Source organism: Heteronotia binoei, chromosome 1, assembly GCF_032191835.1.
Source record: "Heteronotia binoei isolate CCM8104 ecotype False Entrance Well chromosome 1, APGP_CSIRO_Hbin_v1, whole genome shotgun sequence".
NCBI lineage: Eukaryota > Metazoa > Chordata > Lepidosauria > Squamata > Gekkonidae > Heteronotia > Heteronotia binoei.
In genome coordinates, this window is record NC_083223.1 from 66190920 (window position 1) to 66202980 (window position 12061).

Here is a 12061-nt window from a genome sequence, read left to right on the forward strand (position 1 = left end):
GAGCAAGTCTAAAATGCAGAGCATGTTTACAATGAAGGATATTGCTTAAAAGGTATTTGCAACAATAATGCCATGTATGGAAAGACCCTCCTTGTCTCCTCCTTGTTCCTTTAGTAATATGACGCTTATAATGATATATGGGATGTGGGGGCGGTCCTTTACTGTAATTGTGTGATTGTTTACTGGAAGTGATTGTCTGTGACTATAAAACTGTAAACCTTCCTGAAATCAGGCCGGGCACACATTAGACCTGATCTTTGCATCTGGGATTCTGGTGAACGATATCGCGGTAGAAGCGGTACCATGGTCGGATCACCTGGCCCTTAAGGCCCGTGTGGGGACGCCACCCCGACCCTGTATGGGCGGAGAGCCTATTTGGGCACGCCCCCGGGGCCTGATGGACCCGGAATGGTTCCAAACGTCCCTGAGGGACCCTTGGCCCACTAGCAATTCCCTCGATGGCCTTGTGGAGACCTGGCAAGACCAGTTAACCAGGGCCATCGACGAAATAGCACCTCTGCGCCCTCGTGTAAGGCTGGCCCCATGGTATAGCCTGGAATTGCGCCAGCTGAAACAAGGGCTCAGACGACTAGAGAGGCAGTGGAGACATACTCGGGACGAAGCAATGAGAACATCTTATAGAACGTTTATGAAGTCTTATGAGATGGCAGTCAAGGCTGCAAAGAAGAACTACTTTGCAACCAAGATTGCATCTGCAAATTCGCGCCCAGTGCAACTATTTAGAATAATTGGAGACTTTGTATCATTGCCACAAGGCAAACCAAATATTAGAGAATTGGAAATTTGCTGTGAGGCATTTGCGAAATATTTTGCAGATAAAATCTCACTGCTCCGCCAAGACCTGCCTACCACCTTAGAAACAGTGAGTGAAATTGAGGCTCTGTGCCTGTCTCCGGGTTTAGAACTGGATCACTTCGACCCACTCGACCTGGAGGAAGTCGATGGGATCCTCTCTGCTGCTTGCCCAACAACATGTGATTTAGACCCCTGCCCCTCCTGGCTGATTAAATCCTGCCAGAGGGAGCTCAGATGTCCTTTACGGGACATCATAAATAGATCCCTCGCTGAGGGGCATTTCCCGGCACCCCTGAAAGAAGCGCTGGTTCGCCCTCTCCTAAAAAAATGTACAGCAGACCCGGCCGAATTGGCGAATTACCGACCGGTGTCTAATTTACCATTTTTAGGTAAAATCATTGAGAGGGCAGTGGCGTCGCAGCTACAGAGGTTCCTAGATGACACTTCCATCCTTGACCCATGTCTGTCTGGTTTCCGGCCGGGCCATGGGACGAAGACGGTGCTGGTCGCATTGGCAGATGACCTCCAGCGGCAACTGGATCGCGGCGGCGTTGCGGTACTGATGTTATTAGACCTGTCGGCGGCATTTGATACAGTCGACCATCAGTTGCTAAGACGTCGCCTCTCCGACATTGGGGTTAGGGGGTTAGCCTTGCAATGGCTCTCCTCCTTCCTCTCAGGTCGGGGACAAAGGGTGGCCATTGGGGGCGAGCGGTCCCGGCGACACACACTAGATTGTGGTGTGCCTCAGGGGGCAGTTCTTTCCTCAATGTTATTCAACATCTACATGCGTCCCCTTGCTCATATTGCCCGGAGGTTTGGGCTGGGTTGCCATCAATATGCAGATGACACCCAGCTCTATCTGCTAATGGACGGCCGGCCCGACTCCGCCCTAGGGAACCTGGATCGGGCTCTACAGGCGGTTGCGACGTGGCTCAAGTTGAGTGGGCTGAAGCTGAACCCAGCGAAGACAGAGGTCCTTTGTGTGGGCCGCGGCGCTCTAGGAGGGGAAATAGCTCTCCCAGCTCTCGATGGCGCGCCATTGAAACCAGCGCGCCAGGTAAAGAGTCTGGGTGTTTTGCTGGAGCCTTCATTATCAATGGAGGCCCAGATAGCAGCCACTGCCAAGTCAGCCTTCTTCCATCTGAGGTGGGCAAGGCAGTTGGCCCCCTACCTGGAGCGTCGTGACCTCACAACAGTGATCCACGCAACGGTCACTTCAAGATTGGACTACTGTAATGCCCTCTACTTGGGGCTACCTTTGTGCCGGACCCGGAAACTGCAGCTGGTGCAGAACGCGGCAGCCAGGCTACTGTTAGGGCTCCCGAAATGGGAGCACATACGGCCAGGGCTGCGCGAACTGCACTGGTTACCAATTGTATACCGAGTCCAGTACAAAGTGTTGGTTATTACCTTTAAAGCCTTATATGGCCGAGGACCAGCCTACCTGAGGGACCGTCTCTCCCCATATGAACCCCAGAGGGCACTGAGATCAGTTGGGAAAAACAAAATGATTATCCCTGGACCGAGAGAAGTCAAGCTGCAAAACACCAGAGTGCGGGCCTTTTCAGCTGCGGCCCCGGTCCTATGGAATCAGCTCCCAGAGGAGGTGCGGGCCCTGCGGAATCTCGACCAATTCCGCAGGGCCTGCAAAACGGTCCTCTTTAAACAAGCGTATGCCGGCTGCTGAATTAGGACCTAGAGTAACCGTGTCTCAAGATTCTCGTCAGTATAGATACTTAAACTGGCAGGCACCAGCGTCAGAATATTATTATGCTGCCAGATTAATTTAACTCAGACTGTGAATCTTAAATTTTTTTTAAATTATTAACGGGTTTTTATAATGTTTAGATGTTTCTATTGTTAACTAAGTTTTATCTATTACCTATTGTTGTACATGTATAGATGTTGTTAGCCGCCCTGAGCCGCCTTGGCGGGGAGGGCGGGATACAAATAAAATTTATTATTATTATTATTATTATTATTATTATTATTATTATTATTATTATTATTATTATTAAATCGGGACTCCCAGATTCTTTTGTACATGAGTCTGATCTGGGGGTCCGTGTGCATGTTAAATAAAGTTTGCTGTTTTCCTGAACTTGCCTGTGGCCAGATATCTGCCCGGATCACTAATTGCTGCTACAGGAGCACATGGCCTGGTAAAAAGTAAAGGTAGCCCCCTGTGCAAGCATGGAATCATTACCAGCCATGAGGTGATGTCACATCATGATGTTTTCTTGGCAGACTTTTTACAGGGTGGTTTGCCATTGCCTTCCTCAGTCATCTACACTTCCCCCCCAGCAAGCTGGGTGCTCATTTTGCTGACCTACATCACAAGAGAGGACGTGGGCCAGGTCTCCAATTATATATACAACCTGGAACAGCCCTCTGCCTGGCCAGGTCCAATCCTGGCCAGTTAAACTTTCCGCCACAGATTTTGATTGGCGGAGCGTATTTGCGAGCTACGTCCAGTGACCAGTGGACTCCACTGGTCACCTCTGTAGCATTCGCAGTGTTGTAATTTCAGGACTGAAATGCAAGACACAGCACATTCATTAGCATGCTTTTGTAGGGGTAGCTCCATCTAAAATGTAGGGGTAGCTCCATCTAAAACAAATCGCATCTTTATTCTATAATCTATGGAACACATTTTGAATTTATTAATCTGTAAATGCTTTCAGTCCTTAATCATGTCATGACAGCAAATTTAGAGCTGATCCAAGGAAAGTTAAAGATCTTAGACTTGAACCAAAGAATTGAAATAGTTTATAAAAATTCTTCTGATGGGAAAATCCTCATGAATAAGACCTCTCTATAAGCAACATTTGACATGACAGTTCAGCTGCTAGAACATGTTGTGGTGAAAGATTCTTGAAAGAGAAAGAACTACAAATATGCAAGATCATTTATAAGGCCTTGTTCAGAAACATTTAATTGTCTTTGAAATAGGCTTGAATGAACTTGAAGTGCATGTCTATGTTACACATGGATGGATGCATGGATAAATATTTACATTTCAGGAAGAAATGACAAAAGTGTTGCAGCTTGATGCCTGTATATCTTTCTGTTGTCATATGGACATAAATGATTTAGAGTTGGGAGTGAGCAGTGAAGTGGCCAAGTTTGCGGATGACACTAAATTGTTCAGGGTGGTGAGAACCAGAGAGGATTGTGAGGAACTCCAAAGAGATCTGTTGAGGCTGGGTGAGTGGGCGTCAACGTGGCAGATGTGGTTCAATGTGGCCAAGTGCAAAGTAATGCACATTGGGGCCAAGAATCCCAGCTACAAATACAAGTTGATGGGGTGTGAACTGGCAGAGACTGACCAAGAGAGAGATCTTGGGGTTGTGGTAGATAACTCACTGAAAATGTCACGACAGTGTGCGTCTGCAATAAAAAAGGCCAACGCCATGCTGGGAATTATTAGGAAGGGAATTGAAAACAAATCAGCCAGTATCATAATGCCCCTGTATAAATCGATGGTGCGGTCTCATTTGGAGTACTGTGTGCAGTTCTGGTCGCCGCACCTCAAAAAGGATATTATAGCATTGGAGAAAGTCCAGAGAAGGGCAACTAGAATGATTAAAGGGCTGGAGCACTCTCCCTATGAAGAAAGGTTGAAACGCTTGGGACTCTTTAGCTTGGAGAAACGTCGACTGCGGGGTGACATGATAGAGGTTTACAAGATAATGCATGGGATGGAGAAAGTAGAGAAAGAAGTACTTTTCTCCCTTTCTCACAGTACAAGAACTCGTGGGCATTCGATGAAATTGCTGAGCAGACAGATTAAAACAGATAAAAGGAAGTACTTCTTCATCCAAAGGGTGATTAACATGTGGAATTCACTGCCACAGGAGGTGGTGGCGGCCACAAGTATAGCCACCTTCAAGAAGGGTTTGGATAAATATATGGAGCACAGGTCCATCAGTGGCTATTAGCCACAGTGTATGTGTGTATATAAAATTTTTTGCCACTGTGTGACACAGAGTGTTGGACTTGATGGGCCGTTGGCCTGATCCAACATGGCTTCTCTTATGTTCTTATGACCTCAGAAGGATGGAAGGCTGAGTCAACCTTGAGCTGGCTACCAGAATGCAACTCAGGTTGTGAGCAAAGTTTAGACTGCAGTACTGCAGTTTATCACTCTATGCCACAAGGCTGGAGGGCCCTTTAAATTTTGTAGGATGGGAGGGAGAGTGGCGAATTTGCTGCTTGGAGTTTAGGCATGCATGCCCCCCCCCCACAGAAAAAGAAATTGGTCAAAGAAGCTAGTAAATGAAAGGGGGGAAGCATTCAAAAGACCATGTTATTATTATTTTTGTGTGTGTGTGAGTGGGGGCTGCACACGCCTGAACTCCAAGTGGTGAATTTGCTGCTTGGAGTTCAGGTGTATAGGGCACAGGCGATAGCACCTTCCATAGGTTGCATCCTCAATGTGCTGGTGTCACTTCTTTGTGCCATCATCATGTTGGGGATGTCTCCCCCATCACCAGGAATGTCCCCCCCACCAGGAAGGAGGCAGGACCCAGCAACCCTACCAACCCCAAGTGAGCAGTCTTATTTACAACATCAACACATCAACTGACTGTAGGACAAGAACAGGCAAAGAAACAAAAACCACCATTCAATAACAAGAACAATCTAGAACAAGGCTTCTAATTTTCAGAGTTCAGGTTGCCAAATCCTGGGTGGTGGTTGGAGAGCTCTCGCTATTACAACTGATTTCCAGGCAACAGAGATCAGTACATCTGAAGAAAATGGCCACTTGTATGGTGGATTCCGATAGAGCCCCATGGCACAGAGTGGTAAAGCTGCAGTATTGCAGTCTGAACTCTCTGCTCACGACCTGAATTCAATCCCAGCGGAAACTGATTTCAGCTGGCCAGTTCAGGTTGACTCAGCCTTCCATCCTTCCAAGGTCGGTAAAATGAGTACCCAGCTTGCTGGGAGGGGGGGGGGGGGGCGAGTGTAGATGACTGGAGAAGGCAATGGCAAACCACCCTGTAAAAAGTCTCCCGTGAAAACGTTGTGAAAGCAACATCACCCCAGACTCGGAAACGACTGGTGCTTGCACAGGGGCTACTTTTACCTTTACCTTTATGGTGCATTCCATGACATTATACCTCATTGAAGTCCCTCCCTCCCCAATCCCTGCCCTCCTCAGGCTCCATCATCCAAATCTCCAGGTATTTCCTAACCTAACTGAGAACTGGAAATGCTAATCACATCCAAAATAATATCTTTCATTATTTTGGCAATTGATTGGCAAAAAAATAACAATAATCTTTAGATAAATGGGCTGGAGGTGGGAGAGGATAGCAGAACATATGTATACTGTGTTGTGCTTCTCCTCTGATTATCTGTCATAGTTCCAATTAAGAATTCCTTGTAAAGTTAAGTTTCTGATAGAGACAATTTACCCATTTTTTAATTTCCTTTGTGTGTATGAGAACTGTAATTGCTTGTCAAAATTATAATTACAACTTTTATATGCACTTTCCCTCCAAAGAGTCTATGGCTCTTCTTTTCCCTTACTCTCCAAAGAACCTTGCATGGTAGGTTAGCCCTGAGAACTAATGCTTAGCGCAAGATCCTCCAGAAAGAGGGTTGCCAGCTATGGGTTGTGAGATTTTTGGGGGGGAGCCTGGGAACAGTAGGGTTTGAGAAGGGGATGGACCTCAGTGGAGTCAACCATCTAAAGCAGCTATTTTCTTCAGGGGAACTAATCTTGGTAATCTGGAGATCAATTGTAATAGCAGGAAATCTCCAGGTGCCACCTGGAAATTAACAAATGGATAATCAGAAAGCATGCTAGCTTAGTGGGTATTTAAACTCAGATCTCTTCATTGTACATCTGACACTACATCATTGGGGGGGGAGGGGGAGGAGGAGCCAGCAAACATGGACTGCACTCAATGAAATTCCTGAGCAGTTGGGTTAGAATGGATAAAAGGAACTACTTCTTCACCCAAAGAGTGATTAACACATGGAGTTCACCCCATGGTGAATGTCAGCTACATGCATAGACAACTTCAAGAGGTGATTATATAAACATATGGAGCAGAGGTCTATCAGTGGCTATAAGCCACAGGGTATAGATGGAACTCTCTGTCTGGGGCAAGTGATGCTCTGTATTCTTGGAGTTTGGGGGGAGGCAACTGTGAGAGGGCTTCTAGTGTCCTGGCCCCACTGGTGGACCTCCTGATGGTGCCAGTTTTTTTGGCCACTGTGTGACAGAGTGTTGAACTGAATGAGCCATTGACATGATCTAACATGGCTTCTCTTATGTTCTTATGACCAGCTTTAGCTCCAGTCCACTTGCACAGCTTGTAGCTCAATGCCTTCTTTCTAGAAGTTGCAGAAAGTGAAACTGAAACTGGGTTAACAGCTATGCTTCCCAGTTGTCCATGCTCCTCAGTTTTACAGAGATATGCTCCTACAAGTAGAGGGGAAGGATCTTTGTGTTGTACACTCACCTGGATCAGTATGCATCACAAGTGTGTGTGTGTGTATGTTTGTGGTCAGAAACAAATGCACAAGTTACTGGGATGAATAAGAACAGATGGTGGTTATCTCCATATGCCTACCATGGGGATGTTTATGGCACACATCTCTGTGATTGGTCAGCAAGACTGCTATGGACTCTGGTTTAATCACCATGATCTACACCATGCATGAGATCTTTTCTGCAGTTTACCTATGTGTTGAGTGCCATAGGAACTTGCAACAACGAGCTGTACTGCCCTCTTTGAATGGGGTATCTCTTGATCAAGACAGCCATATACTGCATACCAACAGTTATTAATAATAGAATAGGTTGATTTATTTTGTTACTGTGAGTCTGTTACTCTGTTTGCTAATGTTCTATGACATGTTTTATTCCTTATAATGCTGGAAAGCCTTTTGATCCTTGAGGGATTTTAGATAGTTAAACAGCCACAGCAAAGTCTGATGGATCCTCATCTGTGTATCAAGTGCTACCAAATAATGATTCAACTGTTTATTTTGACTTTTATATAACTTACAGATAGAGACAAATATTTAAGATGCATGCACTGTGACCAAACAAAATGTTTTCATGAGTGACACTGCAACCTAATTTCTCCAAGTGGACAGCAAATTGATCAAGAACATGGTGTTAAAACAAAGGTCAGCTACATGAAAATCATGGAGCTATAAATGATCTTCCTGATTTTCCTGATCTTCCTTTGGATTCTGAATAAACCTGTGTATTGGAAAGATACTAAGTAGGAAAGGATTTTCAATACAAGTAAAATAGAAGATTCCAAATTAGTAAATAAACTATGCAATAAATCAGTTTTTGTTTGTTTTTTGTAATGACGATAGATAGCAAGAAAGTCAGCAAGATATTATTTTTTCCCAATTTGTTTCCTCTGTACAACTGAAAGAGACTGAGAGGGAAGCAATGGAAGTGTGATATGTGCTTCAAAGTTACAGCCCATCAAAAAGACTTCTGGGGCAGCAGTTCATCCCTAAATCAAAGTAAAAGCATGCTAGCCTGGTGCTTTGTTCATTGTCATGGCAGCTGCTCACTATATCACAGAGGAGGTTGACTACTCCAAGTGAGGTCTGTAAACCTGCCGCATTTGGGTCATAACCTAGCATACAGAGCTGAAATCTAGAAGCCAGAGCTAGCCTAAGAGAGAGAGGGTGCTCAGGCAGGCCAATGCAGCCTGTTCATCTCAGCAATTAATGCATTTAAACACCAACTGGCATAGGTAACAAGGTTCATTTGAAAAGCAGCACAAGGTCATGGCTCCTTCAAACAAAATTAAATACCAGAGGATGAAAAATAATGACATGTCTGGCAGCACTGATAAAGACAAGGCTTAAAGTCATAATAAGCTGGATATCACTGCCAGTGAAAGCAGCTCACACAAATGCCATATGATAAAACAGCATTAAAAAGCCAAAGTCTCACTGTATCTATAATATCCCTTCTAAAATTCTTCCAGGACTGTTTTAAATACATTGCAGGTATCTGAAAAATTAGAAGTGGAAATCCATCCACTGCCATAGAGGAAATTCTTTTTTACAACAAAAGGAACAGGGTGAAGACATTTCTCCATTCCACCCCCCCCCCCCGCCCCACCTTTGCTTGGGAGGGGGAAATGGAGCACACCAAAATGGAAACTAATAGCAGGCTATACATCTGGAAAATATTTACAAGCATATATACAACATTTCATTTACAAGAACATATTTTTATCTAGAATCTAATTTAGATGAAGGGATTATACATTAAAATAAAGAAAAGGTCCATATTTTATTATATTCTAGATAAAGACAAACAGGGAGATTTTTTTTAATTTTTTTAAAACATTCTAATACCACACTTAGTTTTGCTGCCATCTGGCCGACTGAGCAAGCTTCCAGTTCAGATTTCAGGGCCAGAAAGGCAAATTTACAGATCCACTTTTGAATCTTTTCCAGATTAAACTGAAAATAGAGCAGCATATACACAAATCCGTCACTTCCTAAAACAAACCAAGAAAGGGATGCATGTCTTTGGAATGCATGACTCCACCATGGATCTATTATTTGTTTGTAATGATAGTCATTTGATGTGCAGAATCAATGAGTCAACCAGATTAATACAGATTCCTGAGAAATAATTACACTTGGTCAATGGAGCATCACTGTTTTTTTCTTGCCTGAAGTTGGGGAAATTATACTATGGAGTGTGTTTCCATGGGGGGGAGGGGTGGAATCCATATACATTTTTTTTAAAAAAGTAGCATAGAATCTTCTCCTTGCCACACCAATGTTTTTGATTGGAGGAGTATATATAATCCCTACCCCCTGTGACCTGAAGTCCACCCACATATTTGCCTCCTCATCTGGTTATTGTGAAAACTAGGATAAGTGTCAGGGCTTAAAGAACAATGATCTGTAGCAGGCAAAACAGCAGATACACCATCTACTGGTTATTAAAACTCCATTTTGATTATCGGATAAACATGACTAGATATATCACCTCTATAATACATTATACACACATTTCAATCAATCCATAAATCTTCCAGTGCCAAAGCATAAAGTTAACATAAGTCAAAAACTCACCAGAAAATGCAAGCTGGTAGGGAATAATAGTGGAAACCGCTGTTGACAACCTGTATGCCTGTGATAAAGAGATGCTTATACTTGCTGTGAGATCTTCCTCAGGTTCATCAATGCCATGTGTCCACTTCAAGTGTTTCTGCAACTCACTGCCTGCCATGTTTATGGCAGAACTTACAACATAATATTTGTCAGGAAACTGTGAATGCTGTGGCAATGAAGTTTTAGCAAAATGCATTTCTGAAGGGAGTGGCTGGTCAGCTAATACTGAAGAGGATGTCATGTCAACTGAAAATGCTGATAATAAATGCCTGTCAAGAAAATCAGCCACTGAATCTGTCTGTGAAATGCCTCTATACTCAAGATGCAAATCAAGATACCATTCTGAACTGACCTTTATTTGTGAAGTGGACTCCTCAGGATGAGACAGAATATGAGTGTCATTTTGTTTTTGAAAAGTACCACTTGGATGAAAAGTTTTGTCCTGAATCTTCAGCTGAGGTATTTCCTTATTTGGATCAAGGGATGAATAGTCCAGTAGATGTAGAATATGTGTTGTTGTCACCTCTTCCACATCAGTTAATTTCTTTGTCAAATGTATGTTTGCCTTCTGAGAGGCTGTGATAGATGAAAATGATGGGTCCAAGGAAATAGTTTGTAAAGGAAAAGTTGTGATGCAGTTGGTATACGAACACAAGGGCCCAGTGTTTGGTTCCTGTAAGGACCTAGTAAGAACATAATCTTCTGTGAAAAAATTATCTCTGCTTTGTCCAATGGGATATGAGGAAGATAGTTCTGTGGACTTCATGGATAATGTTATTTCACAAGCTGAAACAATCAAATGTCTAGAAGTAACAGCAGTAGGTTTCATTAATGTGTACCAGCTAGCTAATATCATTGAATTCATCCAGAATGTCTCATAAAATGTAGAGTTTTTGGTACGCAAAATTTGGTCTGACAATTCATTTGAGAGTTCCACGTCGGTTACAGAACTCATTAGATGCATTTGGTTTAATTTGCTTAAATAACCAGCAGATTCCCATTTGTGGTCTGTGAATTCCTGGTTGAAGGATGTAACACTAATATCCAGATACCCATGGGCAATGGAAGTTTGCCTTTTGGTTTCTGGTATCACTGATAAACTAAAGATGTCTACATTTGCTGAAAGAGTTGATTTGGGGAGAAAAACAAATGATGCTGAGGGCTTTGGTAAAATCAAGTCCTTGCTTATTGATAATGGAAAAACAGCTGATTGCTCTCTCACATTCCCTAGAGGCAATCTAGAAGAAATTGAAACTATACTTCCTGCAATTCTTGTAGGCCAGAATCTTGGAAAGAGTAATGAGTAGCTATTTAATTCTATGTTGGCTCCTGGTAAGCTACTAATTACTGAACTCTTGTCTGTGGCAGATACAGCAAGATTCTTATGTTTCCCTACTGACAAACCTAGCACAAGGGGACCAGGAACTGTCATTAAGGAGCTTGTGATAAATGAGGTCATATCATATCCTTCTTGGGAGAGCAGTACGAGTTTTAAATCTACTGAACTATTAATCTTCATCCACAGTGCAGGTGTTATGTCAGACTTTATTCTTGTTGCGACTGGGCCTGCAAGCCCCAATAACGTTGAAGTGAGAATGTCTGTTGAGGAAGTCAGCAAGACAGCTGCAGAAAACTTGCTATCAGGGGTTAATGATCCTAGTCCAACACCTTCAAATGATATGTTGGACATTAATGTAGCCATGCTAGAGGTTGCAAGAGTCCCATGGCTGAGCAAATCTGTCTTTTCGAGACCTTCTGAGGATAAAGAAAGGGGGGGGGGTGTTAGAGAAAAATAAAAAATGAACAACTTTGGCCCTAAGCTGGATCAGCAGCAAATTGCATTGATACCTGAAAACCATTAATTCTCACCCAAGCTTCATATAGCAGACAAATACAACCTCGTAAATCATATTCTTAATAAAAGTATAAGAAAGATTTTAGTGACCTCAGGAGCTGGCTAAATGCAAACCCTCACATTATTCACATTGTGAGGGCTGTAGCCAGAACAAATAGCTATTGCTATGAAGAGATGTATTAAATTTGCTAAATCAAATTGTTCCTGAGAATCAATATGAAAAGAATAAATTACAGATCTGTTTCATTGAGAACTTTGAAG

The 12061-nt window shown here is 43.3% G+C and overlaps 1 protein-coding gene across 1 annotated transcript in view; it reads right to left on the bottom strand.

Annotated features, from left to right (window-relative positions):
• The window catches only part of LOC132569386 (protein eyes shut homolog), a 631754-nt gene that overhangs the window by 590104 nt on the left and 29589 nt on the right, over window positions 1-12061 (bottom strand). The gene's annotated exons all lie outside the window — the stretch shown is intronic.